This window comes from Humulus lupulus, chromosome 4 (assembly GCF_963169125.1).
Source record: "Humulus lupulus chromosome 4, drHumLupu1.1, whole genome shotgun sequence".
In the NCBI taxonomy this organism is placed as follows: Eukaryota; Viridiplantae; Streptophyta; class Magnoliopsida; order Rosales; family Cannabaceae; genus Humulus; species Humulus lupulus.
In genome coordinates, this window is record NC_084796.1 from 80,143,232 (window position 1) to 80,156,539 (window position 13,308).

General features: G+C 34.9%; 2 long non-coding RNA genes across 2 annotated transcripts; one reads left to right on the forward strand and one right to left on the reverse strand.

Moving 5' to 3' along the window:
• Positions 1–3,034: 3,034 nt before the first annotated feature.
• LOC133829047 (uncharacterized) lies at positions 3,035–13,012 on the forward strand. The gene is made up of 4 exons (XR_009891482.1): positions 3,035–3,238; positions 3,347–3,413; positions 7,756–7,921; positions 12,805–13,012. It is a non-coding gene; the product is annotated as an uncharacterized LOC133829047 (long non-coding RNA).
• LOC133829046 (uncharacterized) lies at positions 5,094–7,725 on the reverse strand. Its single transcript, XR_009891481.1, has 3 exons — positions 6,776–7,725; positions 6,625–6,692; positions 5,094–5,349 (listed from the first exon to the last, which is right to left on the reverse strand). It is a non-coding gene; the product is annotated as an uncharacterized LOC133829046 (long non-coding RNA).
• Positions 13,013–13,308: the final 296 nt, after the last annotated feature.

Here is a 13,308-nt window from a genome sequence, read left to right on the forward strand (position 1 = left end):
CTTGGACCTGAGGTAAGGAAGTTAGATAGATTCTATGATTTTATACTATGAATGGTAAGACTGTTGTATGAATGAATTGTTATGAATTATGAATGCCATAATGTGTTGATATGTTGAATATGATATGTGTATGGATGTTAGATACATCAAACAAGTTACGATATTGATACATCAAACAGATTACGATGTTAGATATATCAAACAGATTACGATGTTAGATACATCGAACGAGTTACTATAGCTAAAAACGTAACTCCTAGGGCGGACGCGCCGAGGTTATTCAAGGACCAAAGACTCCTGTTTACCTCATAGGGTGACATGGACAACTAGCGAGCCATGCTCATCATGTATGCTGTATGATTGTGATATGATGATATGTTACGATTACGTTATGATATGCAATGATGATATGTTACGATTACGATATGATATGTAAATAATGATATGTTACGATTATGTTTTGATATACCTTGATGTTTTAGATGAACGTTAGTGTTTGTATTTGTTGTATTCTTACTTGCTTATTTGTTTGTACTTCCTTACTGGGCTTTTAGCTCACCCCCCTTACTTTCCTTCCAGGTAGCAAATAGGATTTCTTTATGGCACGCGTGGTGACGTGAGGAGTTCTATCATCATGGGGTGTATGGCATGGGGTAATCCTATGGACGGAAAAACGATCATGGTAGAACGCCATTTAAATTATGTTTTGTTTTAAGAGACTTTCCTAAATTATCAGTGGGACTCGGTTATTTAATTTTGTTTCTTTTAAACTTTGCATAAAAATTTATGTTTTCTTTTAAAACTAATCTCACCAACTTGCATGGTTTTAAGCAAGTCCCCACTAAGACTTTGATAATGAGTGGTATTCTTTTATAAACTATGTTATGCGAATGTTTTATAAGTATTAGCTTAGGGCGTTCTTTACACAACTCAAGCAACTCCTAAAACTCATTTTTAAACTCATAAACATTCTATTAAATATTAGTAACAACCATGGGGGTTGGTGAAATTTGAAATTCAAAGGGTGTCTCAAAACTCTATAAATAGGAGCTTATTTCTCACTTTCAAGACACACCAATTTCCATCCACTAGAGCACTTGTCTAGAAATTCACCATAGAGACTTGTTTATTCCAGAAAGCTATTTCGTCTATAAGAGCTCCCTTAGTGCTTGAGATAGGGGAAATAAGCTTTTGGACAAAGGTTGTAAACATTGTTCAACATGGTAATCCCCAAAACTCTTCACTTTGGATGTGTGAGTGAGAGTGTTTGTTTTATTCTTGTTCTTAATTTTCTATTGCTTTTCATCTCATTCTTCCTTTTCTATTTACTTGTATTTCTTGTTTATAGTTGTAATCCTTTATCTCTTTTGTTTCAACACTATGACTTTATTTGTATCTTTCGTTTAGAGTTGTATTTCTCTATTCTCTTCTTCTACTTCTAATTCTTCTCTTATTTTATTTGTAATTTTCAATCATTGCTTTGGAATTTTATTTAATGAATCTTTGCTTTATTTGTACTATTTTGTCTACAGTTTTCATAGTTCACATATTTTCCATTGAGGCAACCTATCATTTTCTAACATTCAAAAGCTTACCCCTTTGTTTGTTTCAATGGAAGGTGAGACTATCAAAATCATGAACCAAGATGTAGTGAGGTTGGATACGTTTGATGGATCTAATTTCACTATGTGGCAAGAAAATGTGATATTCCTCTTGACCACTCTCAAGATCGCCTACATCCTAGAGTCCACCCTTGAACCTCTCCCAACACCATTCTCAATATATTGATTACAAATTTTTTGGTGATAAACTTATTCTTCCAGAAATACATGAGCTACAAATAATTGTTAACAAATTGAAAGTATTAAATAATGAGCTTTCCAAGGCCTTTCAAGTTGGTTCTATAGTGACAAAATTACCACCAACTTGAAAGAACTATAGGAAAATAATAATTCATAAAAATGAGGATTATTCTTTCGATGAAATCCAAAAGCATATTCGAATTGAGGAAGAATCGATATTTAGAGTCAATCTTGTGGAGGGGTCTAATGTTGAGACTTCTAAATTAAATGCGGTGTCACAATCAAAACATCCCAAAAAAAAGGGAAAGACAAGAAGGGTAATGAGAGACCCTTAGGTCCAAAAACCAACCCAAACAAGTTTAAGGGCGAGAAAGGCCCTTGCTTTGTGTGTGGGAAAAATGGTCACTATGCTAGAGAGTGTAGGCATAGAAAAGACCAACAAGAACCTAAGGTGAATGCAACTCACGAGGAGAATATAGTTGCTGCCCACATATACAGTCCTAATATTGACAATTTTCAACATAAATTCTCATAGCATGTATCAATGATTATATATCTCCATTATAAAATCCTATAAAAAAATCTAGCAGTATACACAACATATTAAACAATTATTTTCCACATATCCTTAGTTACACAAGTGCAGACTTCCTTACCTCATGTCCTTAGCACCAGTAGCTTAGCATTTCTTTCCTTGTGTGTAGCGCACCAAAATTTTATTTATTTATATTATTTAATAAATTTTGTGCTTTGTTTTATTTTATTGTTAAGTGTTCTAAATTATTTTATTTATTTGTTTAAATTGATTGTTATAAATTGTTTGAATTTAATTGTTAATTGTTGATTGATTTATTTATTTAATTTGTGAGTAATTGAGTTTTGGTTGAATGCACCAAGGTGCATGGTAGGTAGTGATGCGCCCTAGTGATTAAGTGTGTGCATGTGAATGGTTGCATGATGCACTTGCATATAATTTTCTACACACTCTTATTTTCTTTTATTAGAATTATTTTAATTTATTCAAACGAAAAAATATATATAAAAGAAAAAGGAAAGGTAAGGGGCGTGTGAAGCATAGTGGGAAAGAGAGTTCTTCTTTTCCTATTTTATTTGGCAATTAAATTGAAGACAATAGCTAAAATGGTAAAGGGAGGTTGTCATCTTTATTTTTCTACTAATTAAGAGAAAATCAAATAAAATAAAAACAAAAGAAAATAAGAAAAATGGGGAAACTTACCCATTTTTCCCTTAGGCTATTATTTTCCTAGGTTAGATTAAAAGGGAAGAAAGAAAAGAGAGAGGCCATTCTTGCTTGTGGTGCCATCGGCTAGGAGGAGAAGAAGAGAGAGAGTGTGCGTGAGAGCTAGAGAGAGAAAGAGAGAAAGAAAGAAAGAAAGAAGAGAAAAAGGAGAGGAGGGAATTCAAAACTTTGGTAGGTATGGTCTTGATCATTGTTTTGATTATGATTATTCCATTAAACATGTTCTTCCCCCTCATTGCTAAGTTTTATTCTCCTTTTGCTTGTGGTTCGAAATTGATGATAGGTATTCAAGGTGATTGTACTCTAGGGTTCTTGTCACTATTGTGTTCTTGATTCTACAATAAAGAGAGGTAATGGAGCCACTTTTTACTTTTGTGTTTGATTTGGTGTTAACGAAGGGTATATGGTTTCGAGTATTGTTTGATCTTAGGATCATGAGCATGGTAATATTTGATGTTATGAGACCTAGGGTTTTTCCCTATAATATGATGATATGGTTTGTTTAATTTTAAGGTTTTATGTAAAAAGCATGCAAGGATTTTGTTTTTGATTTACTAAGTATGATGATCCTGGTATTTTTATGTTTATGTACATGTAGTATTCGGCCAAGGCCTATGTAAATATTTCATGTTGGTTTTGTTTATGTTTCTCTTGGTGTTATATGAACTTGTTCATTATTTTGAGATAGAAACATGTTAGGGTTCATGTAAATGTAAATGAAAATTTTGGTTTTATTTTATGATTAAGTCATGTGAATTTCAGCCTAGGGTTCTTGTGCCATGTATAGGTATGATTGATCTTGAAATATGCCTATGCTTTGAATATATATCTGGTCTTGGGGATTCTTCTTAGATTAATAATATGATAATAGGTGTATGCTAGGGTTTGTGTTTAAATTTTGTGTTGATTAAATATGTATGATCAATGTATGAGTTTGTGAAGCATGATGAAAAGGATGAATTTCATGACTTTATATGCTTGCTGATTTTTGTGTATAAATGGTATGAAAAGTGATGAAAATAATGATTTCTATGCATAAATATTTTTGCAAGTGATATGATGATTTTATGAAATTAAAAAGGTATTTTAATTTACATTAAAATGATATTTTACACAAATAAATACCTACAGTTTTTTTTTATATTTTATGGGGAAAATATGAGTTTTAATGCCAAGATGTTTATTTTTGAAGGTTTTAATTGTTGCTGGAAGTTTTTGGTAAAAATTAGGAAATATCTTTTAAATGAAAGGAAATTGTGTGTTTGTTGAAATAATATAATACCCTAAATTATAAATATGTATATTAAAAATGGTATTTTAAATGTAACCTTGAATGTTCACATTTTAATGAGTATGTTTTTCTTAATTTTAATTAAGAAAAATATTGAGATTAAATTCAGTTGTGATTTTTAAATAAATTAAATGGTTGCTGAAAGTTTAGTTTAATAAATTAAAAATAATTATTTGATTAGCAGATATGAATTTATACTACATAAAATTAAGTCTTAAATAATACAAGCAAAATATATTTTCTCACACCTAAAATTATATTTTTCTCACATCAATCTCGTAATTTTATTAATTTAAATAAAGTGTTATTTTCGAAGGGAAACATGATGATAATGTTTATGATGATGATGTTTGAATATGTTTATGATTTATGATGCATAATATCGATGTATGATGAAGACGATAAGTGCAACGTATGGCAATGTATGTATATGACGTTGTAGGAGTCTTACGATAAGATTATGTTTTGTTGTGTTCTTCTTGGTCTGTTATTTGTACTTCCTTATTGGGCTTTTAGCTCACCCAGTCACTTTTACAAAGTATTAGTTTAGGGAATTTTACATTGTGAGTGTTGTTCACTTTGAGGTCCTATAATTCCAAAACAAGAAATGTAACTTAGTCTATGTAACGCCCTGGATAACCAAGACCGTTACACTGTGTGTTTGAAATAGTGCGAGACTTGCTAATCAAATCATTTAAATAAACATGTGAAACTAATGACACAAACAGATTAGGTTTAAAAGATTTTTGTTATAAACGAATAATTTTCATTTAGATAAATGTTTGGTACATGGGATCCCAAATTATGGTTTAAACAACATAATTACATAATTTTCAAATCTTATAAATAATCAAGCCACTCTAATGGAAAAATACACGTTTTAGGTTTCTGTCTCTGTACAAACCCTCGACCATGGCGATCGAGTAGCTGACAATGTACATCTCATCCTCGGAGCTCTCCAACCCATGGTCAACTCATCTTACCCTTGCCTTTACCTGCACCACGTAGCACCCGTGAGCCATGACCCAACAAGAAAACTATAACATCATAACACAATCAATATCGATAATCAAATAGATCACAAAGCATAACCAAATGATTCACAAGACATTAACCAATTATCCAGCAAGCCATAGCATTCACTTAATCAAGAACACCAGTTGACAACTAATGATCCAGCATCCAGATATTCAGCATATCATACACATCAACCTAACAACAGTACACATGTCATGCAATAACTAGGTTTGACGCCCTTAGGCCGCACCCTCTATAATAGTCTACTGTCTTTGGCTCACTTAGGCCAAGCCCAGTGTTCACCCCACTGACTCCAGCCCGCTTAAACCGAGCTCAATGATTATTAAATTGTCCTTAGCTACCAGTGGCTTAGATGCGCCCTATGCGCAAGTATTGATTCCGACACTCTTATGCCATTTAGCACATGTCCCCATGGCATAATACCACCTCATGACATTCATATAGTTATAGGGAGCTCTTGGTCCCAACATATTCACATAGTTTATCACAATCATATAACAGTGCTTACAAATATAGGGAACACTTAGTCCCATCCTATCCATATAAACGGGTGCAGTTTTCTTACCTTTAATTCCAAGTGCTTTGATTAAGAAAGACAACCCCCGAGCACGATCCTGCCCCGAGCCCGAGCATACACCTAGTCACAACCATGACAAAGGATTCTATCAATAATTGTATAAAGGTGTTCGGACAAAGTTCTAGCCTCCGGGACATTGAATTCCACCAAACACGGTAGTGGGATTGATCCCGAGCACCCTAGGTTAGGTTCCCACGCTTAAAAACTACAAATGGCCAAAAATTCCCTTAAGAGCTGCGGCCCTAGCCATCCATGCCGTGACCCGCCTCCAACCAGAGGCCTAACCTTCCCAAACAGCAGACACGGGCCGTGGCCCTAAGCTTCCCATGCCGCGGCCCCCCTTCTTCTTGGCACTCATCTAATCTATGGGGCCGCGGCACACCAAGAACAGAGTCGCGGCCCAACCCCTTCGAACCTAGAAAAATCCCCATTTTCAACACTGAAACCTCACTCAAATTCATCTAAATTCATCCAAATAAAACAATCCAATTATCACAAACATTCTAACATGTTTTCAGCAGCATAACCCAGCAAAAGCCTAGTCTAGAAACTCGTCAAAATAATTTTTTAATCTTTGAAACCCACAAGCTTAAGAACTCTAAAACCAGTCAAGAGAACTCAGAATTCAAACACTAAACCATAAATTGAAGCTTACCTTCACTGAAGAACCAAACCTCCAAGAAATAGCTGAGCTAACTCCCATGTCTTTAGCATCAATTTAATCTTCAAAATTAAGAACCCAAAGCACTTAGAACCCAGCTCAAAACTATAGGATTCAATTAACTAAACCACAAATAAGTACTTACCTAAATTCTTGGTTGAACCTTCAAATTGCCACAGAAATTCTCCCCACAACTCCAGCTCAAATCCCTGAGTTCCTAGCCAAAATTCCCTTGGTTCCATGGCAAGCTTGAAGGAACTCCTTGAGAGAAGGGGAGAGAAAGAGGGAGTCGGTTATGGCATTCTTCCAAACATTTCTTTTTTCCTTTGTCTTATCTAACTTAAGCCTCTTAAGTTAATCCCAAGGCTCAGGGTACCGAAAACGTCCTTAGGGAAAAATGGTAAAATTCCCCGGTATTCCCACCTAGGCTTCCTAAACTCAAATATATGTCCAATTATTTATTTTCATAACTCAATAACCTAAATAAATGTCCATTACCCAAAATAACCCTTGGCTCGCCCCGAGTCAGGTACCGGGTCCTGTTGTGACTTTCCCGTTACTTGCTACCTAGGATCACCTCGTGCCGAAGACTGCAAATATATATCCACATAATAATATGGTCTCAACAATTATCACAAATAATCACATTTATGCCCTAACAGGCCAAAATTACAATTATGCCCTTACAGACTAAACAGGGCCCGCATGCTTATCTAATATTCATAAACATGCATTCCACATATCCATATAATCATAGGATCATGCATATCACATAATCATGCATTTTTACCATTAATTTACATAACTTCCAATTATGTCCTCCTGGCACACTAATCAAGGCCCTTAAGCCTTATTAGTAATTTTGGGTCGTTACAGTCTATGCTCTTAGTAAGTATCTTAAGAAAATAAATTAGGGAATTGCTATCCCAAAATCTTCATCCCAACATTTGGCTCAAACCCAAGCCCCCCAGTTAAATGACCAAAAACAACCATCTCAAAATCTAGAACAAGAATTAGAATTTTTTTGTTAGGTGGGAATGATAACGATGTTTGAGAATACTAGCTATGATAAGAATTAAATGTCATATTATTAAAGAAATTTCTTGTTACATATTTCCTAACTAGGCTATATCGCATACCCAATTACTTTGTGTGCTGGTAAGAATAAAGCCTACATGTCTCAGTGCTGGTGGGTGGCAGGGAATCTCGTCTGAGTATGCATATTGTCATCAATCGACCTGTAGAGTTGGTGGGTTTTCAAAGACTTCTCCAAAGAGTCACTTTAATGAGTGTAAGTTTAAGTTTAAGACTTTTAAAATTACGTGATAGTCATTCATTACTCTTTTATGCACTTTTAACAACTCTGCTTATCTTTTTAACTGTTTCGGATCCCAACACTTATGCATTTAAGTTTAATTTTCTTTAAATCATATATTTAAAGATTAATGTATGTATTGGTCTCATAACAACTATTTAAAAAAAAAAAAAAGAGTTGACCCTATGTAAGGGCATTAACCAATAGAATCTACTTTCGTATTCTATTGAGTCAACAAGTTAGAGATTCAGGTCCTCACAACACCTAACGACACTTTGATTCTTGGTTCAATATAAGGCGAAGTAGATAGTCTAAGGTCTAAGTATAGAAAATCATTGGCTTTCTGTTTCTTTCTTAACTCGATACCATAGGAATAAAGTCATGCGCCTAACAATTACTAAGTTAGTTTTGTACGCAAATTCCTTAACAATAATTTTAGGTTAATATTATTACAATAAACTAATTTTCTGTATCATCTACAAAACAACTATGAAGGAAATATAATTTTATTTCGTTCTCTCTCCTATTTTCTAGTTCTCACTATTGATTTTTTAATACATGTATGTTAGTGCAACGGAAGTGTGATATCTCATATTACAAAAAATCTAAATAAATAATTTTTTTATTGATTCATGAGATAAATCTAACTCTAGCAACTATAACTAGAATGAGATCTTCTCGTATATTATGCATCTATAAAAATGACATATAGCTTTGTATAGATTTTTACCTCTTGAAGCGCAAATCTAAAGCTTAACAGTTCTCCTCCCATGCATGTCGCTCCAAAGGTTTCTTCCAAGCTATCTCTTACACAGAATGAAGAGGATGTATGAGCTCGTCAATTGTGAATATTATGATACACTTTTGTGTCTCAACCCATGAGAGGGTGTATGCTATTATATATTATAGAAATCAATACACAAAGCTTCACTTTTCACTAGGCCTAGGTGTGAGGTATAGGGAGAAGAAAAAGAGAGTTTTCTTTTTCTTATTTTCTGTCAAGAAGAGCATTATCCTGAGCCTCCTCACTCAAGGTTTTATTTATATTAACCATGCGAGTGAGGAAGTGAGCTAACCATTGCTCTCCTCACAGAGTGGGCTTGGCTGCCCGTCACTATTCAATGGATCATGTTGGATGCCTACCATGTTTTTCCAAAACAAATTGATTTTTGCTTATCTTTTTAACTATATAATCTTGAATTACAAAAAATATTTGATGTATATACCTAAATGCTTACTTCAAGATCACATGTAATAACATTGGATCTTTATAGATAAATGATATGTAATTAAAATAGAAATATGAGTGAAATTTTATCTTTATTTAAATTTTCAGTAAATGTTTTACAAAAATACACTTTAAGGGCACATTTCCTAGAGTCAGTACAAAAACCATGACTTTTAGACATAACTGTTCAGTGAGAACAATAATATATTGTTGACTAAATATACATTTTTGTAACAACGCCCTAATCTATTTACTTTGTAAAAATGTCACTCAATTCATAGTAATTAGAAAAATAGCATTTTTTTAAGAAAAATTCAGTGGGGCCTTGTCAAAACGTGCAATTTGGGACAAATAGTTTAAAATAAAAATATATTGTCTTTATGCATTCTTGAAAATAAAATATAAATTCCCACTATAGCGTCATAAAAATATAAAGCATAACATAAAAATTCATAAGCATTTTTGGCGTTTATCTACATTGTTTTATCGCTCATCGACGCCCCGCGACATACATGCTTAGAAGTTGGAACTCCCCTGTAGCATCCCGAAATTTTACTTAGCTAGATAGTAGTAGTAGTAGCTTAGTATTTTAGTTTTCGTGGTTATTGGTTCAAGCCGGGATTTAGTTGGAAACTCGTAGATATAGTTATGAATTTTATAAGTTTAAACTATGGATTAGAAATATTAATTTTATCATAAGGTTTGATTGATGAATATAGTCCTAGAAATATTTTTTATTATAACCTAAGGTTTAGATAAGATAATTAAGAGCGTTACACTTGTCACATGTATGATTATTAAGGATTTAAGCATTTTAGATGAATAAATTAATAAATGATAGATCTAAAAGGTCTAGAACCTTCCCTCATCTGTTAGGATCACGTTCTACTCAGTCAAAGTGGTTTTAACAAAATTCAAGTGTGCTGAAAATCTACAAAAACATGTTTAAAATATCAGCATATGCCAATATATCGCAGCTATAGGGGCCGATATATCGCCTATGATTGATACGGAAAACACGTCGACTTCGCACGACTGAAACTATGGATCCTCGGGACATAGGTAGGGTGATATATCTCCTAGGGTAGGCGATATATCGGCTCAAGTAGCCGTTTTAGAATTTTCATAAAAAATCGAGCAAGAAACTGCCCCCAACAACATTGACTCATTCCTGAATGTCTTTGACTGAGTTCTAGGCATCTGTTGAACAGATAATTCAAATTTATTCAATTTTTAATCATTTATTTATTCATTTTAAAAGGAGTTAGTTTCAATCCTTGAACTCTATAAATAGGACCCTTCACTCAGCCATTTTATTAATCATTCAAGCACAGTTCAAAGCCTCCAAGCTGCTAAGTTCGCTCTAGAGAGAAACAATAGGGTTTTGGGGTTAAAGCTTTCAAATCTAAAGCTTTTATAAACATTTGGGAAGTAAGATTTTGTGTGATTTCGGTGTTTGAGGTATAGATCAAAGCTCTAAGCTATCTAAGGTACCGTTCATCTTCAAGTTTAGTCCATTTCCATTTCTCTAAATCTTTCCTTTTTCTTTAAATACTAATTCCTTATATAGACTTTTGGTTAGGTGTTTGAGTTTCTTAAAACTTAAGGTCTTCGGTAAGTTACTATCTTGATGGTTTAGATTTTCTATTTTTTCTTCTTTTCTTTAGAGGACTTATGTTTTCTTATGTTTCGTTTTAGGAGTTTCCAATCCCACTCTTGTCTCCAATATTCCAATTTTTGGTAAGGAAAAGTAGGTGGTTTAGTTTATGTTTTGTATGACCTAAAATTTTAGATACAATAAAGGGGTAAGTGTGTAATGCCCCGAAATCCCTAATGCGATTTTATGGCTGGATTAGTAGGCCGGGAGGGCCATAACTGTTTAATTATGCTATTAAATGATTATATACATGTTTATATGAATTATATTATAATATGTTGTTATATGCATGCATGTGGGTCCACATTCAAATATTAGGGTATTTTGGTAATTTGGCCCGTTGAGGGCATATTTGTGTATTTGGGTGCATATTGTGATTTGTGAATGAGATCTCATTATTATGGAGATATATTCGAACTATTTGGCATGAGACAGTCTTATATTATAAATTAGCGGTTTTGTCATAACGTGGGTCTTTTATTGGGATATTGAGTTATGAGAATGTTATTTGATGATAAATTGGGAGTTATTGAAATCAGGAGGAAATTTTGGGAGTTTTGACTATAATGTCCTCAGGGGTGTTTTTGGGACCCCGAGCACTAGGTTTTATTTGAGGTTACTTAAGCTTGAAGTAGCTTGTCAGATAGAACGTACGTTAGAAAACTTCTCGCTCTCCTCCCGTTAGTTCATTTTACCGTTCGAAGCATTTTCGAAGAAATCTCGAGTTCTAGGAGTCGGAATCAAGCGAGGATCGAGGCATAGCGATCCTAGGAAAGATTAGAAGCTTCTTGACCGAAGGATTTGACGAGAAACAACCCAATCAAAGGTAATCTAAGTTTTATGTTTTGAGTTTTTAGAGTTTCAAAGCTTAGAATTGGCTTTTGTGAATCATTGAGTTTTTGGTTCGTTTGAGCCTTGGGATTTTATGGTTTTGGATCATTGGGAAGCTTGGGAACACATGATTTGATGATTTGGAAGTGTTTAGGTATGTTTTTGGAGGGTTTGGGATGAAGGAGAATGAGTTTGGGGATGGTTATGGGTTGGGGTTTGCGGTCCTGTTCTTGGGCGCCGCGGCCCTAGGTGTAGGGCACCGCGGCCCTTGCTCCTGGAGTGGCTGGGGGCTGTCGCCCAAGGTGTTAGGGTCGCAGCCCTTGGTCAGGTTTGAGCCCGTTTGAGTGTTTTTGCCCTCGGGATCGTTCCTACTACCCGGATTAGTGGGGATTGATGTCCCGGAGGCTAGATCTTGGTTTGGGAACCCTTGTTTATCATTTTATTGATGGTGTCCCATATTTGGTTATGACTAAGTGATCGCTAAAGGACTAAAAGTCAAATCGTTCTCAAGGGTCGTTCTTTTATTCATTCTTCCTCGAATCAGAGGTAAGAAAATTGCACCTTGTGTATGTGACATGCATGATTGTTGATAAATATGGACATTGATTGCATATTATATGCTAGCGAATATTATTCACTTGTATATGGCACTGACTAGTCAGGGACACTGACCTAAGAGTCAGATACGACATAAACGTCCTGAACGCAGGGCCGAATGAAGATTAGATCTAATCAATATCAGCGTTGAATGACTCTAAGGCATTAATGCTGGACCGACCCTAAGGTCGATGAAACTTATAAGCGCTTGACTAGTCTAAGCTAATTACTCAAATCCAAGGCCTAAGGCCTAGGTGATTGCGTGTCACATGGCTAGGGAACAATGTTCCATAGTTATGACTCTAGGGTCATGAGTTAGGTTATGTCGGTGACTAGTCATCATGCACCTATCCTGTTTAAGCTAGTGAAAGGTTCACTTATCTTTTAAGCCCCGAGAGCTGTACACACATTAGTGACTTTTGCGACTATCACTTACCTGTTTTGGACTAATAGTCCTGATTGATTATTATGATCGTTGTTGATATTATATCATGCTATATTGTGTTTTGTTGCTGGGCCTTGGTTCATGGGTGCTATGTGGTGCAGGTAAAGGGAAAGAAAAGCTCACCTAGCCTTGAGTGGAGAGCTTAGGTGGTGATGTGTACATATGCGGCGACTTGACCACCACGGCCAAGGAATTCTCAGAGGAACTAGGGGGTTTACCCTATTTTTTTTGCCGCTTAGGTCGGCGGGTTTGTAAATTTGAAACAGGAGTGACCATTTTGAGTTGTAAATAACTTGTAAATGTTTTTGATGGGCCCATGAACAATTTTATGTATTAAATAAAATATATCCTTTCCTTTTTATTGGTTTTCCACCTTAGCCTGTTAATAACGCTTAGATGCACATTTTTAACCAAAGGACTCGAGTAGGGAGTCAAATTTCCGGTTCACCGTAACTGTTCTAGGGTAACCAGGGCGTTACAAAGTGTGTCTGGACCTAAGGTGTGAAATGATGTATGACGGAATTATGTCCGGTAGGCTCGGTAGCCAAAATTTTATGACAGAGCTAAGTTGATCCGGTGTATGACGGACTTTTGTCCAGGTTTTA